This window comes from Poromitra crassiceps (genome assembly GCF_964638095.1).
Source record: "Poromitra crassiceps genome assembly, chromosome: 3".
NCBI lineage: Eukaryota > Metazoa > Chordata > Actinopteri > Beryciformes > Melamphaidae > Poromitra > Poromitra crassiceps.
The window spans coordinates 91,170,196-91,196,776 of NC_139625.1; the positions used below are offsets into that span (position 1 = coordinate 91,170,196).

The 26,581-nt window shown below is 41.5% G+C and overlaps 1 protein-coding gene across 1 annotated transcript in view; it reads right to left on the reverse strand.

Moving 5' to 3' along the window:
* The window catches only part of adck1 (aarF domain containing kinase 1), a gene marked incomplete at both ends in the record, with an annotated part of 257,552 nt that overhangs the window by 154,194 nt on the left and 76,777 nt on the right, over positions 1 to 26,581 (reverse strand). The window lies entirely within an intron of this gene.

A 26,581-nucleotide genomic window follows, 5' to 3' on the forward strand; every position in this document is an offset into this window, starting at 1 on the left:
GGGAGCTCGCTAAGGTAAGATTGATTGTTTGTTGTTGGTCATGATTAACGGTCCGCATCAACAGGGCTGAATCATTGACAGTGGTGGTGTAGTTAGGAATGTCATACTGAACCGACCTGGATAGCTAGGCTTAGATAGTGAGGTAATATGCAGTTGTGCGGTGGTAGCATGGAGGGGGGTGTTTCCAGGACGCTGGATTACACCGTTAAGCCTTCTTGAGGTGTCGTGGGCCTAACTTAACGAAACATCGGTGAAGGAAGGTGCCCACTTGAAAACCCCAATGACATGCTTCATACTGCTGTTGGATAGGGTAGGTAACTGGTGATTTGTGTTTATTAGTTTGTTAGCCTGTTAGCTTGTTTTATTCTGGATTGGGCTTCTAAATGTGTTTTTCCTCGGATTTTGGCACAAGGGATAGTAACATCTTGTCCTGTGTATTAATTAATAATTGTAAATACAATGCTTTTCAAAATGTACATCTTCACTGGGCAAAATAAGAATACTACTTAGGTTATGGAAAACATGCCATATTATTATGTATGTAACCATCGAGCATTTGGCATAATTAAAGTGTCATTTTATCGGCCTGTCATATCGGCCGAAATGTTCGAAGTGCTGCTATTTCATTTGAAGGCATTTATCGGAGGACACTGATGACGTGCCGATATCATCGTGCATTCTGGCACCAAAACCATTGTTTCTATCAATTGTAAATGAGGTACCTGGCTTAGGGGGTGTGTATCTTACGCCATATCCATCCTTCAAACTCTACCAAGGGGGGAATCCCCATGGTGCTCCTGCCTGGGGGGAATCCCCATGGTGCTCCTGCCTTGTGAAACATCAAAAGAGGCTAATATGAACATGATGTTGGCCCGTCAGGTGGGGGGTGAACCCGACCCCTCTAGAAGATGCCATCAGATGATGAATTATGTAAGCAGCAGCTGAGGCACTCATTATGCAAATACACTGAATGGAATGGGACCGTCTGTGGCCACCAGTGTCTTCCCACTACACCACCATCTATCTGCATGTGGGACAACAGGCATCTAGTTCAGATTTCTTTGATACGCAATTGTATGAGGTACTTATCGATAGTCAGTGTATTACTTCCAGTAGATGGTGGTAAGGTACTTATCGATAGTCAGTGTATTACTTCCAGTAGATGGTGGTAAGTCAGTGTATTATATATATATATATATATATATATATGTATTATATATATATAGTCAGTGTATTACTTCCAGTAGATGGTGGTAAGGTACTTATCGATAGTCAGTGTATTACTTCCAGTAGATGGTGGTAAGTCAGTGTATTATATATATATATATATATATATATATGTATTATATATATATAGTCAGTGTATTACTTCCAGTAGATGGTGGTAAGGTACTTATCGATAGTCAGTGTATTACTTCCAGTAGATGGTGGTAAGTCAGTGTATTATATATATATATATATATATATATATATATATATAGTCAGTATATGTATTATATATATATAGTCAGTGTATTACTTCCAGTAGATGGTGGTAAGTCAGTGTATTATATATATATATATATATATATATATATATGTATTATATATATATAGTCAGTGTATTACTTCCAGTAGATGGTGGTAAGTCAGTGTATTATATATCGTCGCTGTCGGGCCAGGACCTCGAATGTCACTTTTTTCACTTTTTTATTTTTTGTCATGAATCAATGCCATTGGTCACCCTTCACGTCTCTGTGTGGTTTTTAACAAATGCAACCAATGGAAAAGCATTCAAACGAGCTTGTGAGTAAATCTCGTAACGCCATTCGCCCTCAATCTGTCAGTCAAACCTCGAAATTCGTCCCCTACCTCCGTGTGTACCCCCCCACGCAGGACAATAAACCCGGGAAAAGTCACACGGCAAACGTGCTGTGTATTTCTCATATCGTTTTGACTAATCCTGGCTTCCTCTGACGTGAATAGATCAATCAAATGTTTTCCAGTTATTCCTAGGCTGCAAACTTGTTTTAACATGCAAATCGGAGTGTTTTCTGACGAGAATAAAGGAATGTTAACGCTATGTTATGTCAGACTATTTCTCACCCCATGCGAAAGCCCCTGCCTCGGACATGAGAGGCGAGGGGCAATGCTGTTGCTGCTGCGCGCGCCCCCGCGGCCTGGAGCTTGGGGCTCGTGCATGAGCATACAACTCTCTCCCGCTTGACTGGTCACGAGGAAGTGCTTCCAAGTCAGACTGATAATATAAACAACATCATTTGAGCTTATCCAGGTAAGATATTAATAAAGTAATGACACATTCAGCGGGAAACTAACTATAATTAAGACATGTGCCAACTTTGACGACATTTGGTTCAGTATTTTAAGAGCAAACAGGTTTTTTTAACTTCCTGAAAAGTTTCTGTTTTGGAAATTCGAGGTCCTGGAATGACAGCGACGATATGTATTATATATATATATAGTCAGTGTATTACTTCCAGTAGATGGTGGTAAGGTACTTATGGATAGTCAGTGTATTACTTGCAGTAGATGGTGGTAAGTCAGTGTATTATATATATATATATGTATTATATATATATATATATATACTGTATATATATATATATATAGTCAGTGTATTACTTCCAGTAGATGGTGGTAAGTGAGTGTATTATATATATATATATATATATATATATATATATATATATATATATGTATTATATATATATATATATATATATATATATGTATTATATATATATAGTCAGTGTATTACTAGCAGTAGATGGTGGTAAGGTACTTATGGATAGTCAGTGTATTACTTGCAGTAGATGGTGGTAAGTCAGTGTATTATATATATAGATATGTATTATATATATATAGTCAGTGTATTACTTGCAGTAGATGGTGGTAAGTCAGTGTATTATATATATATATATATATATGTATTATATATATATATATATATATATATATATAGTCAGTGTATTACTTGCAGTAGATGGTGGTAAGTCAGTGTATTATATATATATATATGTATTATATATATATATATAGTCAGTGTATTACTTGCAGTAGATGGTGGTAAGTCAGTGTATTATATATATATATATATATATATATATGTATTATATATATATATATAGTCAGTGTATTACTTGCAGTAGATGGTGGTAAGCGCGCTCCCATTTTGGAAAAGCACAGACTAGTACTGGCAGGAAGGCAGCAGCAAACGGCATTTTAGCCACCTAAAAGAAGGCCCACCTAAACAAATCAATATCAGTTTAAGTGTACACTATATTTAGAATATTTTACCTTGTCATCAGACACTACATTTTCTCAAAGATAGAACTTCAGTATCCCTACGCGTAAATGCAACTATGTATGCTGTGCACTGTAGCTCAGCTGTTTTTACGCTTCTATGGTCTATCTACTGTTAGTAATACACAGACTATTGATAAGTAGCTCATACAACCCCACTTCAAAAAATCTTCACGATCCCTTTAAGGCAAGGGTTAGTGTTAGGGTTACTATATTAGAGTACTAGGGTTATTTTTTCTCTCTCTCTCTCTCTTCTTTTCCTGTGTCTGAGCCTGTTTGTTTTGTTTCTATTAAATATATATATATATATATATATACCGTAAATTCCGGACTATAAGCCGCACCGGTGTATAAGCCGCACCTGCAAAGTTGACTGTTCTTTACATATATAAGCCGCGGGTGTTTTAATGGTATTTTTTTTTTTTTTTTTTTTTTTTTTTATTGTGTTTTAATGTTTAATTACCATATGTAAGGGTTCATGCACAGAGGGGATTGTCGGGAAAGAGATGGCTGTTTGAGGAAGCTCCCATTTATTAACATTTCAACAAAACAACATAACACAACACCACCTGTGTTTCTTTTTTACAGTGCACACAGTGTCATACAGTGTCATACAGTGTGGTGAAAAGAGGGCAAGAGAGGAAATTAAAACAGAAGTGGATTTATAGTTAGAAAGAGTGCTAAAAAAGAGAGATTTTTTATTTTATTTTTATTTTTTGGGAAAAAATCCATAGATAAGCCGCACCGTTATATAAGCCGCAGGGGCCAAAAAAGGCCAAAAAACGGGAAAAAAGGTGCGGCTTATAGTCCGGAATTTACGGTATATATATATATATATATATATATATATATATATATATATATATATCTACTGTGCAATTCTCTATAGTCAATGGTAATGAAAATAGTTTACCATTTAGTGATGACTACAGAAAACATGAATAGGCGTCTTAATATTTAACTTGCTTTGAAACCTGGTACCTCACCTTCACAAGTGCATCACATTGAATTGAAGGACTTCTCAGTACAATTTTTACACTTTGCAAAGTCATCCTGTGGGCCGGATTGGGCTCTTTGGTGGGCCGGTTCTGGCCCCCAGGCCGTATGTTTAACACCCCTGCTTTAAGATAACTGGGGGCACGGTGGCGCAGTGGTAGTGCCGTCGCCTCAGAGCTAGAAGGTCCTGGGTTCGATTCCCACCTGGGAAGCTGTGAGCGCCGAAGGAGTGCGTGCCCGTCCGCATGTCCTCGAGTGCCCACCGCCCGGGTGGGGTCGTCAAAAGGGCCTTTCTGTGTGGAGTTTGCATGTTCTCCCCGTGCACCCTGGGGGTTGCACGGGGGAAACCCCACACCAAAACATGCAATATCCTGGTCGCTAATGTGGTGCCTCCTCTGGTCGTTCGGGGCGCCTGTTCGGAGGGAGGGGAACTGGTTGGAATAGCGTGATCCTCCCACTGGCTATGTCCTACCGAAGCTTCCCCTGTCAGGTGAAAAGAAGCGGCTGGCTAACTGCCCATGTCTCGGAGGAAGCATGGCGCCAGTTTCGGCTCTCCCCAGATCGGCAGAGGGTGGAGCAGCAACCAGGATAAATAAATTAAAATTAGCACTAATGGGGGATAAAAATGGGATAAAGAAATCGGGAGAGGGGGAAGAAAAAAAACTGCAGCAACAATTGCTTCAAAGCAATTTCACAATGTGAAAAGTATTTTTAAACAGGTTTTGGCATTAATGTATGAACTAGTCCACCCGGGGGATGCGTGTGCCACAACTCCATGCAGACTTGCCAAAAATGCTAATGAACAGCTTAAATTTGGGAAGATACAAAAATCAGGTTCATCAGTTCCTACCTATGCCAATGACCAATGACCATCTGCAGTTTCACATTGATTGGCCAAAACCCGTTGAGGAGAAAAATGCATGCGGACAGACGGACTGAGTTTTCCTAATTATATAGTAGGACAAGTGATTTTCAAAGGCTAACACTGGGGGTCCACCCCAAACCTGTAGTAAATGACTACAGTATCCTTGCATTTGCTTTTGTGTCACCACAGCCTGTCGTGTAGCCTCTGGTGGAAACCCTATCATACCAAGCACTCATTGCTTATGCTAATATCAGCTGTGGAGGTCATAAATATGCTGATGTATGCGCGTGGGCCTCAGTCCCAGCGGGGGGACTTGCAGTGAGATTTCCATCCACATACGTTCGCTGAAATGAGTTATGGCACAAACAAAATGGCCCCTGCGGCCCCACAGTTGGATGACAACACATTGGTGGCAGAACGGCAAAGTGACCAATTTGGCTGCTGGCAAGAGTCCAGGAGCCCAGCTGGAGAAAGCAACATACACCACTATAGGACTAAAGGGCAGAAACAAGAGAGAAATAGATGATTTCTTCATAAGGTTAGAAAATGAACGATAGCAAACCATTCAACTACTTTGACATCCCTGTCCAACTATCTTAATGTGAAGGATGGATCATTCTCTTTGTCTGTCTTCATCTGTCTTGGTTTATTTTTATGCCTTTTAATGTGTTGTCATTTTTCTCCCCTGGAGTATCGAAAGTGATATTGATATTGATATATCGTATCTGTTAGAAATTCTAGTATCGTGACAACCCTGTTGTGCATTGAATATTCAATAGTAATTGACCCCCGCTTCCAAAATCTCCACATCCTTTTCACTTATGCCACACGTCTCTTTCCCACAGCACCAACACAATGTCTCACAATGTCTCAGCACAATGTCTCAGCACAACACAATGTCTCAACACAATGTCTCAGCACAACACAATGTCTCAACACAATGTCTCAGCACAACACAATGTCTCAACACAATGTCTCAGCACCAACACAATGTCTCAACACAATGTCTCAGCACAACACAATGTCTCAACACAATGTCTCAGCACAACACAATGTCTCAGCACCAACACAATGTCTAACATGTTGTGTTTGGTAAAGCAACATATGATGTCTCAGCACCAACACAATGTCTAACATGTTCTGTTTGGTAAAGCAACATATGATGTCTCAGCACCAACACAATGTCTAACATGTTCTGTTTGGTAAAGCAACATATTGCACAAGCTGGCAGAGGGGAGCTGACAGCCTACAGAGCCAAACAACCAAGGCGAGGCGCGCACACACACACACACACACACACACACACACACGCACGCACGCACGCACAGCGGGACTGCTTATGTCACCGCAAATGGTGGTGAAAGACAGCAACACAAGCGCACGGCCGTATGAGTGCTGCACCCCAACACAATATCCACCGTCTCCAAAGCTTTCCGGTGTCGCTCATCAGTGCTGCTTCTTCTCAAGCCACTTGATTTGTTCATGGAGGCGTGTTTGTGGGAAGCGGAGCTAAATTAAGGTCTTTTCAGGGATAATAACTTCCCACACACATAAAACTGAATTCACACCTCAATAGTAAGTATAAAACACAAACCCACAGCAGCCACACCTCAATAGTAAGTATAAAACACAAACCCACAGCAGCCACACCTCAATAGTAAGTATAAAACACAAACACACAGCAGCCACACCTCAATAGTAAGTATAAAACACAAACCTACAGCGCACTGTAGTACTGGCAGTCAGTCACAGGGGGGCAATGTGAGGGGTTGATGGTAGGGATGTAACGATAACTGTGTTAATGATAACCGTGATAAAATTCCTTACGATAACCGTACCGTTTCAAATTTTCATTATCATTAAAACCGTGGTACCGTGATTACAGTGCTTTGAAAAACATGGTAAATACTGTCCATCAACCAAGGGTGGCAACAGTCTCCCAGATGCAAATGTGCAGCCTTGGAGAAATGATTTCAGTGAGTATATCAATTATTTTTGGGTCTGAGTTTTCAATATAAAACGTTGTAAAATGATTTCAGTGAGTCTCTCAGTACTTTTTGAACATTTTCAGCAATCTTTTACGAATACCGTGATAATACGATAACGGTGATAATTTTGGCCACGATAATCGTGATGTGAAATTTTCATACCGTTACATCTCTAGTTGATGGCAATTCACATTCACCTTATTAGCACATCTCCGTGGTTAATTATCATTTTTAGGGGAAATGGTAATGGGAAAAATTATTTAAAGATGGCTATAAGTGAGATGCAAAAAGCCTGAAAACTTGCAAAATGGGGGGAAAAGACAGCAACATTTAACATGTTTCAGCTGTAAAACACCTTTAAAGACAAGACATTGTTTTATTTATACAGGGGGAGTCTCACTGAGAGCAATGTTCTCTTTTTCAGGAGCGCCCTGTTCACATTCACACCTGGAAGCTGACCAGTACAACCACAGTACTGATCTGCTGGCCACTGAGCAGCTCTACTGGAGCAGTTGCGGGTTAAGGGCCTTGCTCAACGGCACCTCAGTGGTGGTCATGAGGGAGGGGCAAGCGCTGCCTTTTCACTTTCCCCACCCAGATTTATCCTGCCGGTCCCGGGGATTGAACCAACGACCTTCCGGTCACAAGCTCACTTCTCTAACTTTAAGGCCACCATTGCCCAGTTTGTTTGAGAATGTCACCCGACAATGGTAGAAAAAGAGATGGTGCAATAAAACAAGAAATAATCTCCCTACCAATCCTAGTAAAATCTGCCCTTGGAAATGCATGATGCAGTATGTATCATACATATATGTAAGGTATAGGTGTTTTAACATGCAGTATGTATAATACATATATGTAAGGTATAGGTGTTTTAACATGCAGTATGTATCATACATATATGTAAGGTATAGGTGTTTTAACATGCAGTATGTATCATACATATATGTAAGGTATAGGTATTTTAACATGCAGTATGTATCATACATATATGTAAGGTATAGGTGTTTTAACATGCAGTATGTATCATACATATATGTAAGGTATAGGTGTTTTAACATGCACTATGTATCATACATATATGTAAGGTATAGGTATTTTAACATGCAGTATGTATCATACATATATGTAAGGTATAGGTGTTTTAACATGCAGTATGTATCATACATATATGTAAGGTATAGGTGTTTTAACATGCAGTATGTATCATACATATATGTAAGGTATAGGTGTTTTAACATGCAGTATGTATCATACATATATGTAAGGTATAGGTGTTTTAACATGCAGTATGTATCATACATATATGTAAGGTATAGGTGTTTTAACATGCAGTATGTATCATACATATATGTAAGGTATAGGTGTTTTAACATGCAGTATGTATCATACATATATGTAAGGTATAGGTGTTTTAACATGCAGTATGTATCATACATATATGTAAGGTATAGGTGTTTTAACATGCAGTATGTATCATACATATATGTAAGGTATAGGTGTTTTAACATGCAGTATGTATCATACATATATGTAAGGTATAGGTGTTTTAACATGCAGTATGTATCATACATATATGTAAGGTATAGGTGTTTTAACATGCAGTATGTATCATACATATATGTAAGGTATAGGTGTTTTAACATGCAGTATGTATCATACATATATGTAAGGTATAGGTGTTTTAACATGCAGTATGTATCATACATATATGTAAGGTATAGGTGTTTTAACATGCAGTATGTATCATACATATATGTAAGGTATAGGTGTTTTAACATGCAGTATGTATCATACATATATGTAAGGTATAGGTGTTTTAACATGCAGTATGTATCATACATATATGTAAGGTATAGGTGTTTTAACATGCAGTATGTATCATACATATATGTAAGGTATAGGTGTTTTAACATGCAGTATGTATCATACATAAGGTATAGGTGTTGTAACGTCATAGTAAAACACTATGCAAAAGAATGCAACAATGGCAGACTCAACTGGTATTTGCATGAATCCAAATCAAATCTACACTAAAACACAGGCCAAACTACCCAAGAAGGAATCAACTGGACTAACAGCTCCACCCATAATGTAACATAGTGGTTCACCTGTTCATCATGTTAACTGATGTCTTTATGTTGTTAATGGTAAATTAAGTCTATGTTCAAAAAATTCAGGGTCAGTAAAGTAGCCATGACCCACTTCTACAGGTCGGCTATTGAGAGTGTGCTCACTTTCTCCATGCTTGTCTGGTTTGGTCACACAACCACTCAGGACAAGACTCGGCTGGAAAGAGTAGTACGCCGAGCAGCTAAAATTATCGGCTGTAGTCTCCCCTCACTGTCATCACTTTACTCAAAAAGAATAATCAGGAAGGCTAACAAAATGATTGCAGACCATTCTCATCCAGCACACCACCTATTTAACCTCCTCCCATCAGGCAGGAGATACAGGAGTATGAAGAGTAGAACATCTCGCTTCAGAGATAGCACCTACCTCCAAGCCATAAGGCACTTGAATTTGCACTGACACATTACCGTTGTCACTTTAAACTGTATGCACCTTAAACTGTATGGACTTTCTACTGTATATGCTGTAGCTGACAACTGTTCCTGTATGTTTCCTGTCGTTGGCTGCTATGTTTTTTGTTTGTCTCTGAGAGTGAACCAAGACAAATTCCTATCAACTTTTGTTGACATGGCAATAAAATCTTTGAATCTTGAATTGAATCTTGATGTTCTTGCATTGACCGGTTGTTTAGCATGAGGTGATATCAAAATGTGAGAAAGTAGGGGGTTGGGGGTGGGGGGACTCGAAAGTGAAATTCATGTAGAGGTGTTGACTTGAAATGAACAAATCATCATAAAGACTCAAACTGCCCTGCACCTATTCCATACAGTACCGGTAGTTGCAGTCTAATCAGCACAGAGCATGCTGGTCAATGAAACCCAAATCTGATTTGTTAGGAGAAAGGTTCAACCAACCAGAATTCTAGCCTCCATTGTTAATGACAGCTGATCACAGATTAGGTATTTGCTCACATAACTTGTGAAAGTCTACAAGTAAAAAAGTAAGTGTGTGTAACTGAAAATATTTTACACCTACATTTTACACGTTTAGATGGTGATGGTATCCAGATTGAACATCAGAGCTCTCACCAAGAAGGCACAGCAGAGGATGTACTTTGTGCGGCAGCTGAAGAAATTCAAAGTGCCAAAGGCCACGATGGTGCACTTCAACACCTCCATCGTTGAGTCCATCCTCACCTCCTCCATCACCGTCTGGTATGCTGCTGCCACTCAAAAAGACATCAACAGACTTCAGCGCATCATCCGCTGTGCTGAGAAGATAATCGGATGCAACCTGCCATCCCTCCAGGACCTGCATGCAGCCAGGACACTGAAGCGGTCTCGCAAGATCATGGCTGACCCCTCCCACCCTGGCCACAAACTCTTTAAGACACTCCCCCACGGCAAGAGACTGAAGTCTGCCAAGACCAGAACCACCCGCCAGAAGACCAGCTTCTTCCCAACCGCCATCAGCCTCACCAACAAGGCCCGGAAACCCCTTCCGCCAAGGACCTCACCAACAACCCCCCCCCACACACACACACACAAACTCACTACCTCCTCCTAAACTCAACTGAACTCCCCCCCGCCATAAAACTGGAACTCATACTGTATCTAATTTAATGCCTGTCTAACTTGGACTGTAAATTCATGTAAATTCCCTGCACATTAATGCCTATTTAACTTAGCCTGTAAATTTCATGTACGTTCAATGTAAACTCTTCTTTAACTCTGACTGTAAATCTCATGTAAATCCAACGTAAATTCATATTTATGTTAGGCTGAGAAACTCAACTCTGCATACTGCAGTTCGACTATATAATGAGACTCTTTAGTTGGCCGCACAAATAACAGCAATGCCATGACTGCTACCTGTCCTTGCTGCCCTGCCCTGAAATATTCTTAACCCTGTAATTGTTTTTGTATGTAGCCTATCTTTTTATACTTAGTAATTGTTGTGTTATTTGTAAAGTTCTGCAGTTTTTTCAGTGGGGCCCTGGCTTCACTGCAAGCATGAATTAATAAAATCTAATCAAAATATTTATCATCCACAGAACACTTCACCACTCATGTACATATTGTATATATTGACTCGATTTGATTGCACTTGCAACTTTGCGATTGTCTTATGCCTACCCCAGACTAGAGGATTTTCAAATCCTTGAAGATTATAAAAATCTTGAGAGCCCACACACTACAGGACAGAGAGAGCCGATTTTTTAACATTTCAATCTTGGGACACACACACAATCTGTCTGTTCAAACGCAACCCCACACACTAGAAGATTATGCCGAGGATTCACCTTGGAAGCAGGGCTCGACCTTTTAAAAGTGGTTGCCTGAGGGGCAACCTGGCAAGAGCTTTTGGTTGCCCGAATAAAAATATGGGTGGCCAACTTTAGTCGCCTTATATTTTGAGTAATTAAGATACTATGCAGTCATAAGCCGGCTTAATAATGATGATGTGACAGAAAAGTAAATATAATAGTCTATAGTATATAGTATAATAGGCCTATTTAGTGTGCGCACCGGGTGTAGTAGTAGTAATAATGATAATAATAATAATAATAATACATTTGTGTCATTTCGTTTTCTAAACAAATCTTATTTTTTGTTTTTATAATGCATTTGCACTGAAAGGATTTGTTTAACTAATATTTGTGAACTTTCATTTTCATATATTTTTTAACAGTTATTGTTCATATTGTGCTTAATTTATTCATTAAAGGCGTTATTGATAATGAAGTAGCCTATGCCTCCTCATGTTCATTCAGGGATACTATGATGACAGTGGTTTGGGGCCCCCACTCTGATGTTGCATAGGGCCCCAAAAGGCCCAGAAGCGGCCCTGCAATCCCTCTCTCTCTGAATGACAGGCTGACAGGCGAAAACCGTCTGCACAGGAGCCTTGTGGAGGGGCGCGTCTGCTGATTTGACTCACTTTTCCGTGCGGACACTCGCCGATGCGGGAAGCAAATGAGACCTAAGCGCTTGTTGTAGGCTACATGCTTTGCAGTATAGCATTCGTTTTCCGTCCCGTTCAAAGACGCACGGGTATTTCACCTCGATGACAATTTCCTCGTCCTTTGTTTCTGTGTGGGGCTGCGGGCGGACGCGGACCAGATTATTTTGCGAAAAAGTGTAATGGAAACACAGCTACTACTGGCTCTCTGCTCAAGATGCAATCGCCTGTCGAGTTGTAAATATCTAACATGTTAGATATGCCCGATTCACAATCGGGAAGAGGCAGTCTTCCCGATTGTGAATCTTTGAACCCCACACACTACAGGATAATTTGGGAAGATTATCTGCCTGACGAGGCTCAAATCGGGAGCACCCCGAGAAAATCGGGAGGGGGGAATCTTGGCCATAATCTTACAAATTATCCTCTAGTCTGGGGTAGGCATTAGTTATCTTCCTACTTCTTATCTCTGTATATTGATGTGACCGCTACGCTGCATACAGACACTAAGACAAATTCCTCGTATGTAACTTGCATACTGTGGCAATAAAAGCGATTCTGATTCTGATTCTATTATGTTTTTTATTATTGATTTATTCTTTCTATTACTCTGTGCACTTTACTGGTCGTTTGTGCACTTTAATTGCTACCTTGTCACTTTATCGGTCACTGTGTGACGTTCACTTAGCCTCTTATTCTGTGACTGATCAACTACATGTATGTAACATGTAAACATGTCACCTATATTGTTCTTCTTGTCTGTGTCTTTATCTGTATGCCTTTATCTGCTGCAACTCAATTTGCCCTTTGGGACACTAATAAACTTGAACTTGAACTTGAGAGAGATGTGAGGCTGTCATAGAAATCAAATAACGTGCTCATGCCCACCTGTGAATCACCTGTGTATTATTGCCATTTCACACGCTGAAAAAGGGCTGCTGCCCAAACGTCTGACTGTATGGACATATGCTTATTCCTTTTGGGGCTCTCTTCTCCTGCATCTCCGCTGCGGGCCTATACTGCATGCGTAATTGCGCAGCGTACTGAGCCGCGATGAGTGATGCTGCTCTATTTGAAGTTGAATTTCGTTCCACCAGCACACATTTTATTAATCAGCTATTTTCTATTTGTTTCTATTAATATATATACATCGAATCCCGCCAATTTAGCCCGTCATTTACCCGTTGGTGCACATAAAGACACATGCTTCCGTCACTGTCTGCTTGATGGCGAGAGGGACTTCACTGTAGGCTACTCGTGACAAAACCAGACATCGAATTTTCAACAGTTAACTTTTGGAGCTAGGCCTATTCACCTTATGTTCAGACCTTACAGTGGGCCAAATTCTTCCGGGTCCGTCTAACACTTCCGGCGGTCACGGCGCCAAATATGAAAGAACGTCATGAAGAAGAGAGTCGTTTTTGTAGTGGACAGCGCAGGGTGTAAAACAAAGAACGTAGCCTACTACTTTGAGCTCGGTACACAGCAAGCAAGCGGAGTATCCACTGTTAGCCAGGTCAGATAACGTTATCGTCGACAATGACGAGCACTTTCTTGTAAAACATACCTGGACTCCAACAAAGAAAGTTTCGGATGGCTTTCTCTCCTCCGAGGCAGCGCGAGCCATTAACGTTAATAAAGACCCGCAGACGTTAACGTAATTCCCTGGAATGCGAGACTTAACGAGCCAGTTACATGGCGTTGCATTCTTAGACATTGCCATTTGCTTTTATTTGGTATGTTACATACAATTGGCTAAATTATTAGTTAATTCAGAGTTAGATGATATTGGAGCAGCGCAGCCATTTTTTATTTTATTTTATTATTATTTTTAGCCGGAAGTCGTAGGACGGCCACAGAACCGGGTCAAATGGGCGTGGCTACATAAGGTGAATAGCTTACTGCCAATAGAGAGCCGCAGTAACGAGTCCGGAAATCATCGATGCTAACAGTCCTGGTTCTTCACAGTTTTCTCAGTTAATCTCTCTGGGCAACGCTGGCTTAATCAAACGCGAACCAGTGTTTAGTAACATCATCTTCACACATGAAGACCACTTTTATGAGTTTTGAAGCTTTTATGTGCCGTTAAAAGGGTGGCTAGCTAGCAAACGGCTAAATGAGACTACAATGTCGACGCGGATATTATACGTCATCACGAGTGAACGCGGAAATTCTTTCTCTCGCAATCAATGCGTGGACGCCTATGCGACACTGTGTGTAGTTCTGGATTAGCTTAGCACAAGCTTTTTACCTCTAGGGCTCGCAGTTACGCTTCAAAACTCATGAAAGTGGTCCTCATGTGTGAAGATTATCCCGCTGAACCTTGGTTCGCGTTTGATTAAACTTGCGTTGCCCACAGACCTTATTTGAAGGATCGCGCCAAAAACCCATTCAAAAATCCCATAGACAGAAACAGTGAAGAACCAGGAAGTTCGGGACTTCCACATTCAGCCTACAAAAATATGTCATCCCTGCGGCTCTCTATTACGAGGTGAGGCAGTATGCCCCGTGTCTCTCTCTCTCTCTCCCCCCGACGAGGGAAGTGGAGAGGGCTATTGCAGTCCTATTAAACGTATAATGGTTGGAAAAGATCAACATTTGCTTTTTATTTTCTCCTAACCTCTCCTACCTAAAGTAATCCAATGTTACACCACAGACCTGTATGGTCGGGAATTATGTAGCCTAATAAAACCATGACAAACGAATTCTCATTTTTAAATCAATGTGTGTTTTTTCTGGAATGCAGGCTACAGTTGAAACTCAACGTGGCATTCCGAGGAGAGAAGAGTGTGTGCAGGCGCGAGGAGAGTGATATCCATGCCGTGCGTAAATGGATCCAAGCAAGGGTTGATGGTAGGGATGTAACGATAACTGTGTTAATGATAACCGTGATAAAATTCCTTACGATAACCGTACCGTTTCAAATTTTCATTATCATTAAAACCGTGGTACCGTGATTACAGTGCTTTGAAAAACATGGTAAATACTGTCCATCAACCAAGGGTGGCAACAGTCTCCCAGATGCAAATGTGCAGCCTTGGAGAAATGATTTCAGTGAGTATATCAATTATTTTTGGGTCTGAGTTTTCAATATAAAACGTGGTAAAATGATTTCAGTGAGTCTCTCAGTACTTTTTGAACATTTTCAGCAATCTTTTACGAATACCGTGATAATACGATAACGGTGATAATTTTGGCCACGATAATCGTGATGTGAAATTTTCATACCGTTACATCTCTAGTTGATGGCAATTCACATTCACCTTATTAGCACATCTCCGTGGTTAATTATCATTTTTAGGGGAAATGGTAATGGGAATTTTTTTTTAAAGATGGCTATAAGTGAGATGCAAAAAGCCTGAAAACTTGCAAAATGGGGGGAAAAGACAGCAACATTTAACATGTTTCAGCTGTAAAACACCTTTAGAGACAAGACATTGTTTTATTTATACAGGGGGAGTCTCACTGAGAGCAATGTTCTCTTTTTCAGGAGCGCCCTGTTCACATTCACACCTGGAAGCTGACCAGTACAACCACAGTACTGATCTGCTGGCCACTGAGCAGCTCTACTGGAGCAGTTGCGGGTTAAGGGCCTTGCTCAACGGCACCTCAGTGGTGGTCATGAGGGAGGGGCAAGCGCTGCCTTTTCACTTTCCCCACCCAGATTTATCCTGCCGGTCCCGGGGATTGAACCAACGACCTTCCGGTCACAAGCTCACTTCTCTAACTTTAAGGCCACCATTGCCCAGTTTGTTTGAGAATGTCACCCGACAATGGTAGAAAAAGAGATGGTGCAATAAAACAAGAAATAATCTCCCTCCCAATCCTAGTAAAATCTGCCCTTGGAAATGCATGATGCAGTATGTATCATACATATATGTAAGGTATAGGTGTTTTAACATGCAGTATGTATAATACATATATGTAAGGTATAGGTGTTTTAACATGCAGTATGTATAATACATATATGTAAGGTATAGGTGTTTTAACATGCAGTATGTATCATACATATATGTAAGGTATAGGTGTTTTAACATGCAGTATGTATCATACATATATGTAAGGTATAGGTGTTTTAACATGCAGTATGTATCATACATATATGTAAGGTATAGGTGTTTTAACATGCAGTATGTATCATACATATATGTAAGGTATAGGTGTTTTAACATGCAGTATGTATCATACATATATGTAAGGTATAGGTATTTTAACATGCAGTATGTATCATACATATATGTAAGGTATAGGTGTTTTAACATGCAGTATGTATCATACATATATGTAAGGTATAGGTGTTTTAACATGCAGTATGTATCATACATATATGTAAGGTATAGGTGTTTTAACATGCAGTATGTATCATACATATATGTAAGGTATAGGTGTTTTAACATGCAGTATGTATCATACATATATGTAAGGTATAGGTGTTTTAACATGCAGTATGTATCATACATATATGTAAGGTATAGGTGTTTTAACATGCAGTATGTATCATACATATATGTAAGGTATAGGTGTTTTAACATGCAGTATGTATCATACATATATGTAAGGTATAGGTGTTTTAACATGCAGTATGTATCATACATATATGTAAGGTATAGGTGTTTTAACATGCAGTATGTATCATACATATATGTAAGGTATAGGTGTTTTAACATGCAGTATGTATCATACATATATGTAAGGTATAGGTGTTTTAACATGCAGTATGTATCATACATATATGTAAGGTATAGGTGTTTTAACATGCAGTATGTATCATACATATATGTAAGGTATAGGTGTTTTAACATGCAGTATGTATCATACATATATGTAAGGTATAGGTGTTTTAACATGCAGTATGTATCATACATATATGTAAGGTATAGGTGTTTTAACATGCAGTATGTATCATACATAAGGTATAGGTGTTGTAACGTCATAGTAAAACACTATGCAAAAGAATGCAACAATGGCAGACTCAACTGGTATTTGCATGAATCCAAATCAAATCTACACTAAAACACAGGCCAAACTACCCAAGAAGGAATCAACTGGACTAACAGCTCCACCCATAATGTAACATAGTGGTTCACCTGTTCATCATGTTAACTGATGTCTTTATGTTGTTAATGGTAAATTAAGTCTATGTTCAAAAAATTCAGGGTCAGTAAAGTAGCCATGACCCACTTCTACAGGTCGGCTATTGAGAGTGTGCTCACTTTCTCCATGCTTGTCTGGTTTGGTCACACAACCACTCAGGACAAGACTCGGCTGGAAAGAGTAGTACGCCGAGCAGCTAAAATTATCGGCTGTAGTCTCCCCTCACTGTCATCACTTTACTCAAAAAGAATAATCAGGAAGGCTAACAAAATGATTGCAGACCATTCTCATCCAGCACACCACCTATTTAACCTCCTCCCATCAGGCAGGAGATACAGGAGTATGAAGAGTAGAACATCTCGCTTCAGAGATAGCACCTACCTCCAAGCCATAAGGCACTTGAATTTGCACTGACACATTACCGTTGTCACTTTAAACTGTATGCACCTTAAACTGTATGGACTTTCTACTGTATATGCTGTAGCTGACAACTGTTCCTGTATGTTTCCTGTCGTTGGCTGCTATGTTTTTTGTTTGTCTCTGAGAGTGAACCAAGACAAATTCCTATCAACTTTTGTTGACATGGCAATAAAATCTTTGAATCTTGAATTGAATCTTGATGTTCTTGCATTGACCGGTTGTTTAGCATGAGGTGATATCAAAATGTGAGAAAGTAGGGGGTTGGGGGTGGGGGGACTCGAAAGTGAAATTCATGTAGAGGTGTTGACTTGAAATGAACAAATCATCATAAAGACTCAAACTGCCCTGCACCTATTCCATACAGTAGTTGCAGTCTAATCAGCACAGAGCATGCTGGTCAATGAAACCCAAATCTGATTTGTTAGGAGAAAGGTTCAACCAACCAGAATTCTAGCCTCCATTGTTAATGACAGCTGATCACAGATTAGGTATTTGCTCACATAACTTGTGAAAGTCTACAAGTAAAAAAGTAAGTGTGTGTAACTGAAAATATTTTACACCTACATTTTACACGTTTAGATGGTGATGGTATCCAGATTGAACATCAGAGCTCTCACCAAGAAGGCACAGCAGAGGATGTACTTTGTGCGGCAGCTGAAGAAATTCAAAGTGCCAAAGGCCACGATGGTGCACTTCAACACCTCCATCGTTGAGTCCATCCTCACCTCCTCCATCACCGTCTGGTATGCTGCTGCCACTCAAAAAGACATCAACAGACTTCAGCGCATCATCCGCTGCGCTGAGAAGATAATCGGATGCAACCTGCCATCCCTCCAGGACCTGCATGCAGCCAGGACACTGAAGCGGTCTCGCAAGATCATGGCTGACCCCTCCCACCCTGGCCACAAACTCTTTAAGACACTCCCCCACGGCAAGAGACTGAGGTCTGCCAAGACCAGAACCACCCGCCACAAGACCAGCTTCTTCCCAACCACCATCAGCCTCACCAACAAGGCCCGGAAACCCCTTCCGCCAAGGACCTCACCAACAACCCCCCCCCCCACACACACACACACAAACTCACTACCTCCTCCTAAACTCAACTGAACTCCCCCCCGCCATAAAACTGGAACTCAAACTGTATCTAATTTAATGCCTGTCTAACTTGGACTGTAAATTCATGTAAATTCCCTGCACATTAATGCCTATTTAACTTAGCCTGTAAATTTCATGTATGTTCAATGTAAACTCTTCTTTAACTCTGACTGTAAATCTCATGTAAATCCAACGTAAATTCATATTTATGTTAGGCTGAGAAACTCAACTCTGCATACTGCAGTTCGACTATATAATGAGACTCTTTAGTTGGCCGCACAAATAACAGCAATGCCATGACTGCTACCTGTCCTTGCTGCCCTGCCCTGAAATATTCTTAACCCTGTAATTGTTTTTGTATGTAGCCTATCTTTTTATACTTAGTAATTGTTGTGTTATTTGTAAAGTTCTGCAGTTTTTTCAGTGGGGCCCTGGCTTCACTGCAAGCATGAATTAATAAAATCTAATCAAAATATTTATCATCCACAGAACACTTCACCACTCATGTACATATTGTATATATTGACTCGATTTGATTGCACTTGCAACTTTGCGATTGTCTTATGCCTACCCCAGACTAGAGGATTTTCAAATCCTTGAAGATTATAAAAATCTTGAGAGCCCACACACTACAGGACAGAGAGAGCCGATTTTTTAACATTTCAATCTTGGGACACACACACAATCGCGTCTGTTCAAACGCAACCCCACACACTAGAAGATTATGCCGAGGATTCACCTTGGAAGCAGGGCTCGACCTTTTAAAAGTGGTTGCCTGAGGGGCAACCTGGCAAGAGCTTTTGGTTGCCCGAATAAAAATATGGGTGGCCAACTTTAGTCGCCTTATATTTTGAGTAATTAAGATACTATGCAGTCATAAGCCGGCTTAATAATGATGATGTGACAGAAAAGTAAATATAATAGTCTATAGTATATAGTATAATAGGCCTATTCAGTGTGCGCACCGGGTGTAGTAGTAGTAATAATGATAATAATAATAATAATAATACATTTGTGTCATTTCGTTTTCTAAACAAATCTTATTTTTTGTTTTTATAATGCATTTGCACTGAAAGGATTTGTTTAACTAATATTTGTGAACTTTCATTTTCATATATTTTTTAACAGTTATTGTTCATATTGTGCTTAATTTATTCATTAAAGGCGTAATTGATAATGAAGTAGCCTATGCCTCCTCATGTTCATTCAGGGATACTATGATGACAGTGGTTTGGGGCCCCCACTCAACATAGGGCCCCAAAAGGCCCAGAAGCGGCCCTGCAATCCCTCTCTCTCTGAATGACAGGCTGACAGGCGAAAACCGTCTGCACAGGAGCCTTGTGGAGGGGCGCGTCTGCTGATTTGACTCACTTTTCCATGCGGACACTCGCCGATGCGGGAAGCAAATGAGACCTAAGCGCTTGTTGTAGGCTACATGCTTTGCAGTATAGCATTCGTTTTCCGTCCCGTTCAAAGACGCACGGGTATTTCACCTCGATGACAATTTCCTCATCCTTTGTTTCTGTGCAGGGCTGCGGGCGGACGCGGACCAGATTATTTTGCGAAAAAGTGTAATGGAAACACAGCTACTACTGGCTCTCTGCTCAAGATGCAATCGCCTGTCGAGTTGTAAATATCTAACATGTTAGATATGCCCGATTCACAATCGGGAAGAGGCAGTCTTCCCGATTGTGAATCTTTGAACCCCACACACTACAGGATCATTTGGGAAGATTATCTGCCTGACGAGGCTCAAATCGGGAGCACCCCCGAGAAAATCGGGAGGGGGGAATCTTGGCCATAATCTTGCAAATTATCCTCTAGTCTGGGGTAGGCATTAGTTATCTTCCTACTTCTTATCTCTGTATATTGATGTGACCGCTACGCTGCATACAGACACTAAGACAAATTCCTCGTATGTAACTTGCATACTGTGGCAATAAAAGCGATTCTGATTCTGATTCTATTATGTTTTGTATTATTGATTTATTCTTTCTATTACTCTGTGCACTTTACTGGTCGTTTGTGCACTTTAATTGCTACCTTGTCACTTTATCGGTCACTGTGTGACGTTCACTTAGCCTCTTATTCTGTGACTGATCAACTACATGTATGTAACATGTAAACAAAACATGTCACCTATATTGTTCTTCTTGTCTGTGTCTTTATCTGTATGCCTTTATCTGCTGCAACTCAATTTGCCCTTTGGGACACTAATAAACTTGAACTTGAACTTGAGAGAGATGTGAGGCTGTCATAGAAATCAAATAACGTGCTCATGCCCACCTGTGAATCACCTGTGTATTATTGCCATTTCACACGCTGAAAAAGGGCTGCTGCCCAAACGTCTGACTGTATGGACATATGCTTATTCCTTTTCGGGCTCTCTTCTCCTGCATCTCCGCTGCGGGCCTATACTGCATGCGTAATTGCGCAGCGTACTGAGCCGCGATGAGTGATGCTGCTCTATTTGAAGTTGAATTTCGTTCCACCAGCACACATTTTATTAATCAGCTATTTTCTATTTGTTTCTATTAATATATATACATCGAATCCCGCCAATTTAGCCCGTCATTTACCCGTTGGTGCACATAAAGACACATGCTTCCGTCACTGTCTGCTTGATGGCGAGAGGGACTTCACTGTAGGCTACTCGTGACAAAACCAGACATCGAATTTTCAACAGTTAACTTTTGGAGCTAGGCCTATTCACCTTATGTTCAGACCTTACAGTGGGCCAAATTCTTCCGGGTCCGTCTAACACTTCCGGCGGTCACGGCGCCAAATATGAAAGAACGTCATGAAGAAGAGAGTCGTTTTTGTAGTGGACAGCGCAGGGTGTAAAACAAAGAACGTAGCCTACTACTTTGAGCTCGGTACACAGCAAGCAAGCGGAGTATCCACTGTTAGCCAGGTCAGATAACGTTATCGTCGACAATGACGAGCACTTTCTTGTAAAACATACCTGGACTCCAACAAAGAAAGTTTCGGATGGCTTTCTCTCCTCCGAGGCAGCGCGAGCCATTAACGTTAATAAAGACCCGCAGACGTTAACGTAATTCCCTGGAATGCGAGACTTAACGAGCCAGTTACATGGCGTTGCATTCTTAGACATTGCCATTTGCTTTTATTTGGTATGTTACATACAATTGGCTAAATTATTAGTTAATTCAGAGTTAGATGATATTGGAGCAGCGCAGCCATTTTTTATTTTATTTTATTATTATTTTTAGCCGGAAGTCGTAGGACGGCCACAGAACCGGGTCAAATGGGCGTGGCTACATAAGGTGAATAGCTTACTGCCAATAGAGAGCCGCAGTAACGAGTCCGGAAATCATCGATGCTAACAGTCCTGGTTCTTCACAGTTTTCTCAGTTAATCTCTCTGGGCAACGCTGGCTTAATCAAACGCGAACCAGTGTTTAGTAACATCATCTTCACACATGAAGACCACTTTTATGAGTTTTGAAGCTTTTATGTGCCGTTAAAAGGGTGGCTAGCTAGCAAACGGCTAAATGAGACTACAATGTCGACGCGGATATTATACGTCATCACGAGTGAACGCGGAAATTCTTTCTCTCGCAATCAATGCGTGGACGCCTATGCGACACTGTGTGTAGTTCTGGATTAGCTTAGCACAAGCTTTTTACCTCTAGGGCTCGCAGTTACGCTTCAAAACTCATGAAAGTGGTCCTCATGTGTGAAGATTATCCCGCTGAACCTTGGTTCGCGTTTGATTAAACTTGCGTTGCCCACAGACCTTATTTGAAGCATCGCGCCAAAAACCCATTCAAAAATCCCATAGACAGAAACAGTGAAGAACCAGGAAGTTCGGGACTTCCACATTCAGCCTACAAAAATACGTCATCCCTGCGGCTCTCTATTACGAGGTGAGGCAGTATGCCCCGTGTCTCTCTCTCTCTCTCCCCCCGACGAGGGAAGTGGAGAGGGCTATTGCAGTCCTATTAAACGTATAATGGTTGGAAAAGATCAACATTTGCTTTTTATTTTCTCCTAACCTCTCCTACCTAAAGTAATCCAATGTTACACCACAGACCTGTATGGTCGGGAATTATGTAGCCTAATAAAACCATGACAAACGAATTCTCATTTTTAAATCAATGTGTGTTTTTTCTGGAATGCAGGCTACAGTTGAAACTCAACGTGGCATTCCGAGGAGAGAAGAGTGTGTGCAGGCGCGAGGAGAGTGATATCCATGCCGTGCGTAAATGGATCCAAGCAAGGATTTCCTGCACTGCATGGAGAATACTGTGTGCGCCCCATAGTGCTCATGTGTAGTGGATACTGTGTGTGCTCCATAGTGCTCATGTGTAGTGGATACTGTGTGTGCTCCATAGTGCTCATGTGTAGTGGATACTGTGTGTGCTCCATAGTGCTCATGTGTAGTGGATACTGTGTGTGCTCCATAGTGCTCATGTGTAGTGGATACTGTGTGCGCCCCATAGTGCTCATGTGTAGTGGATACTGTGTGTGCTCCATAGTGCTCATGTGTAGTGGATACTGTGTGTGCTCCATAGTGCTCATGTGTAGTGGATACTGTGTGCGCCCCATAGTGCTCATGTGTAGTGGATACTGTGTGCGCCCCATAGTGCTCATGTGTAGTGGATACTGTGTGCGCCCCATAGTGCTCATGTGTAGTGGATACTGTGTGTGCTCCATAGTGCTCATGTGTAGTGGATACTGTGTGTGCTCCATAGTGCTCATGTGTAGTGGATACTGTGTGCGCCCCATAGTGCTCATGTGTAGTGAATACTGTGTGTGCTCCATAGTGCTCATGTGTAGTGGATACTGTGTGCGCCCCATAGTGCTCATGTGTAGTGGATACTGTGTGTGCTCCATAGTGCTCATGTGTAGTGGATACTGTGTGTGCTCCATAGTGCTCATGTGTAGTGGATACTGTGTGTGCTCCATAGTGCTCATGTGTAGTGGATACTGTGTGTGCTCCATAGTGCTCATGTGTAGTGGATACTGTGTGTGCTCCATAGTGCTCATGTGTAGTGGATACTGTGTGTGCTCCATAGTGCTCATGTGTAGTGGATACTGTGTGTGCTCCATAGTGCTCATGTGTAGTGGATACTGTGTGCGCCCCATAGTGCTCATGTGTAGTGGATACTGTGTGTGCTCCATAGTGCTCATGTGTAGTGGATACTGTGTGCGCCCCATAGTGCTCATGTGTAGTGGATACTGTGTGTGCTCCATAGTGCTCATGTGTAGTGGATACTGTGTGTGCTCCATAGTGCTCATGTGTAGTGGATACTGTGTGTGCCCCATAGTGCTCATGTGTAGTGGATACTGTGTGTGCTCCATAGTGCTCATGTGTAGTGGATACTGTGTGTGCTCCATAGTGCTCATGTGTAGTGGATACTGTGTGTGCTCCATAGTGCTCATGTGTAGTGGATACTGTGTGTGCTCCATAGTGCTCATGTGTAGTGGATACTGTGTGCGCCCCATAGTGCTCATGTGTAGTGGATACTGTGTGCGCCCCATAGTGCTCATGTGTAGTGGATACTGTGTGCGCCCCATAGCGCTCATGTGTAGTGGATACTGTGTGCTCCATAGCGCTCAGGCATAGTGGATACTGTGTGCGCCCCATAGTGCTCATGTGTAGTGGATACTGTGTGCTCCATAGCGCTCAGGCATAGTGGATACTGTGTGCGCCCCATAGCGCTCAGGTGTAGTGAATACTGTGTGCGCCCCATAACGCTCAGGCGAAGTGTTTTTTTTGCGCTAAGACCTGCTATTTGGTGGCGTTAAAATTGAGAGAAACAAGGCACAAGCCCGGGCACAAAGCCCATTTCTTCAACAGTCAATTTGATTTCCTGTACTGCACGGAGAATGCTGTCTGCGCTCAGGCGTACGCCTGGCGTAGTGGGGTTGTTTGCGCTAAGACCAGCTATTTGCTGGCGTTAAAATTGAGAGCACCCAGGCTCCTTTTTCTAACACATTGCGCTGGAACGCCTATTTTGGAACGAGCAACGCCCAAACCTCTCTTTGCTCTCGGAAACATACCGACAGTATCTTCCCCAGAGCGCTAAATGACACTTGCGCGAGACAGATGATAGGCTAGAGGCCACGGACACGCCTGGGCGGTCCCGCCGTTCCTGGCGAAGATGGCCGGGTCGAAAGAAATCCCCCACAGTCCTCGTCCGCCGCTCCCGTTACGGTTGTTGGAACACAAGGCGAAAGGTATTCACTACTGGCTAAGAGCTAACCGTTAGCTAGCAAGGGTCAAGAGAAGACAACACCCGAGTAGGTTGCTGTAAAAAAGCAGAGTGAGGATCTGGGCATATGGCGCGGACGTGACGTGGTGGTCACGTGACGTGGTGGTCACGTGACGTGGTGGTCACGTGACGTGGTGGTCACGTGACGTGGTGGTCACGGGGCAGAGCGGGTGGCCACGTAATAAATCAGATGCCAATGTCAATTTTGAGAAAATAGACATTTTCCAGTAGGTGCGCTGCTGGGAGCAGCTTGGCATAGTGCGAGATTCCGAAGTTCGAAACGAAGTAAAAACGCCCTTTACACTTTACAGTAGCTATTCAAAAACAGTCCTTTACACTTTACAGCAGCTATTCAAAAACAGTCCTTTACACTTTACAGCAGCTATTCAAATACAGTCCTTTACACTTTACAGCAGCTATTCAAAAACAGTCCTTTACACTTTACAGCAGCTATTCAAATACAGTCCTTTACACTTTACAGCAGCTATTCAAATACAGTCCTTTACACTTTACAGCAGCTATTCAAATACAGTCCTTTACACTTTACAGCAGCTATTCAAAAACAGTCCTTTACACTTTACAGCAGCTATTCAAAAACAGTCCTTTACACTTTACAGCAGCTATTCAAAAACAGTCCTTTACACTTTACAGCAGCTATTCAAAAACAGTCCTTTACACTTTACAGCAGCTATTCAAATACAGTCCTTTGCTAATCCAAATGCATTATTCCCATTGGAATCAATTTGGCAGTGAAATTCCTTCACACATATGGGTCAGGCTGTACTACAGTGTGTGTGTGTGTGTGTGTGTGTGTGTGTGTGTGTGTGTGTGTGTGTGTGTGTGTGTGTGTGTGTGTGTGTGTGTGTGTGTTGGTGGGGGCCGGCCCGGGGTAGGTAGGTGGGCTGGACGGAGTAGTCATCCCTGCCAACCCCCCTTGTGTTTGGCAATAGTGACCAAGGTGATGAGTCACGAGACCCATATGGACACAGGAAGTACTGGCCAAGGCTGCTTTCTCTCTGGGGATGAGGGGGCGGACATGCATGAGTGTGAGTGTGTGTAACGCACTCCTACTGTATGTCTTATGTTCTACAGCCACCCTCCACAACCTGACTTGTTGAATGTCTTCTTACTAATAAAATGTTAAAGGAACACTGCGCCCATTTTCAACCAGCTTTGTATCATTAGAACATCAGTAGTATATCAGAAAACTGTAAACGGTTTTGAAGTCTGTCATTTAATTTGACAGTTATTGAGTGTTAAACTGTGGACCAGTGACATCACTGGTCCACACTAACTCAAATTAATAACTCATTAACTCAAATCAACTCTCAATAACTGTCAAACTATTCATCATTCATCTCGTTTGACAGTTATTGAGAGTTGATTTGACTTAATGAGTTATTAATTTGAGTGAGTGTGGACCAGTGATGTCACTGGTCCACACATGTGACACATGGTGCTTCCCTGCACCTTGGTGATATTAACACAGAAAGAGAGAGAGAGAGAGAGAGAGAGAGAGAGAGAGAGTTCAGTGTGGCTAGTGCA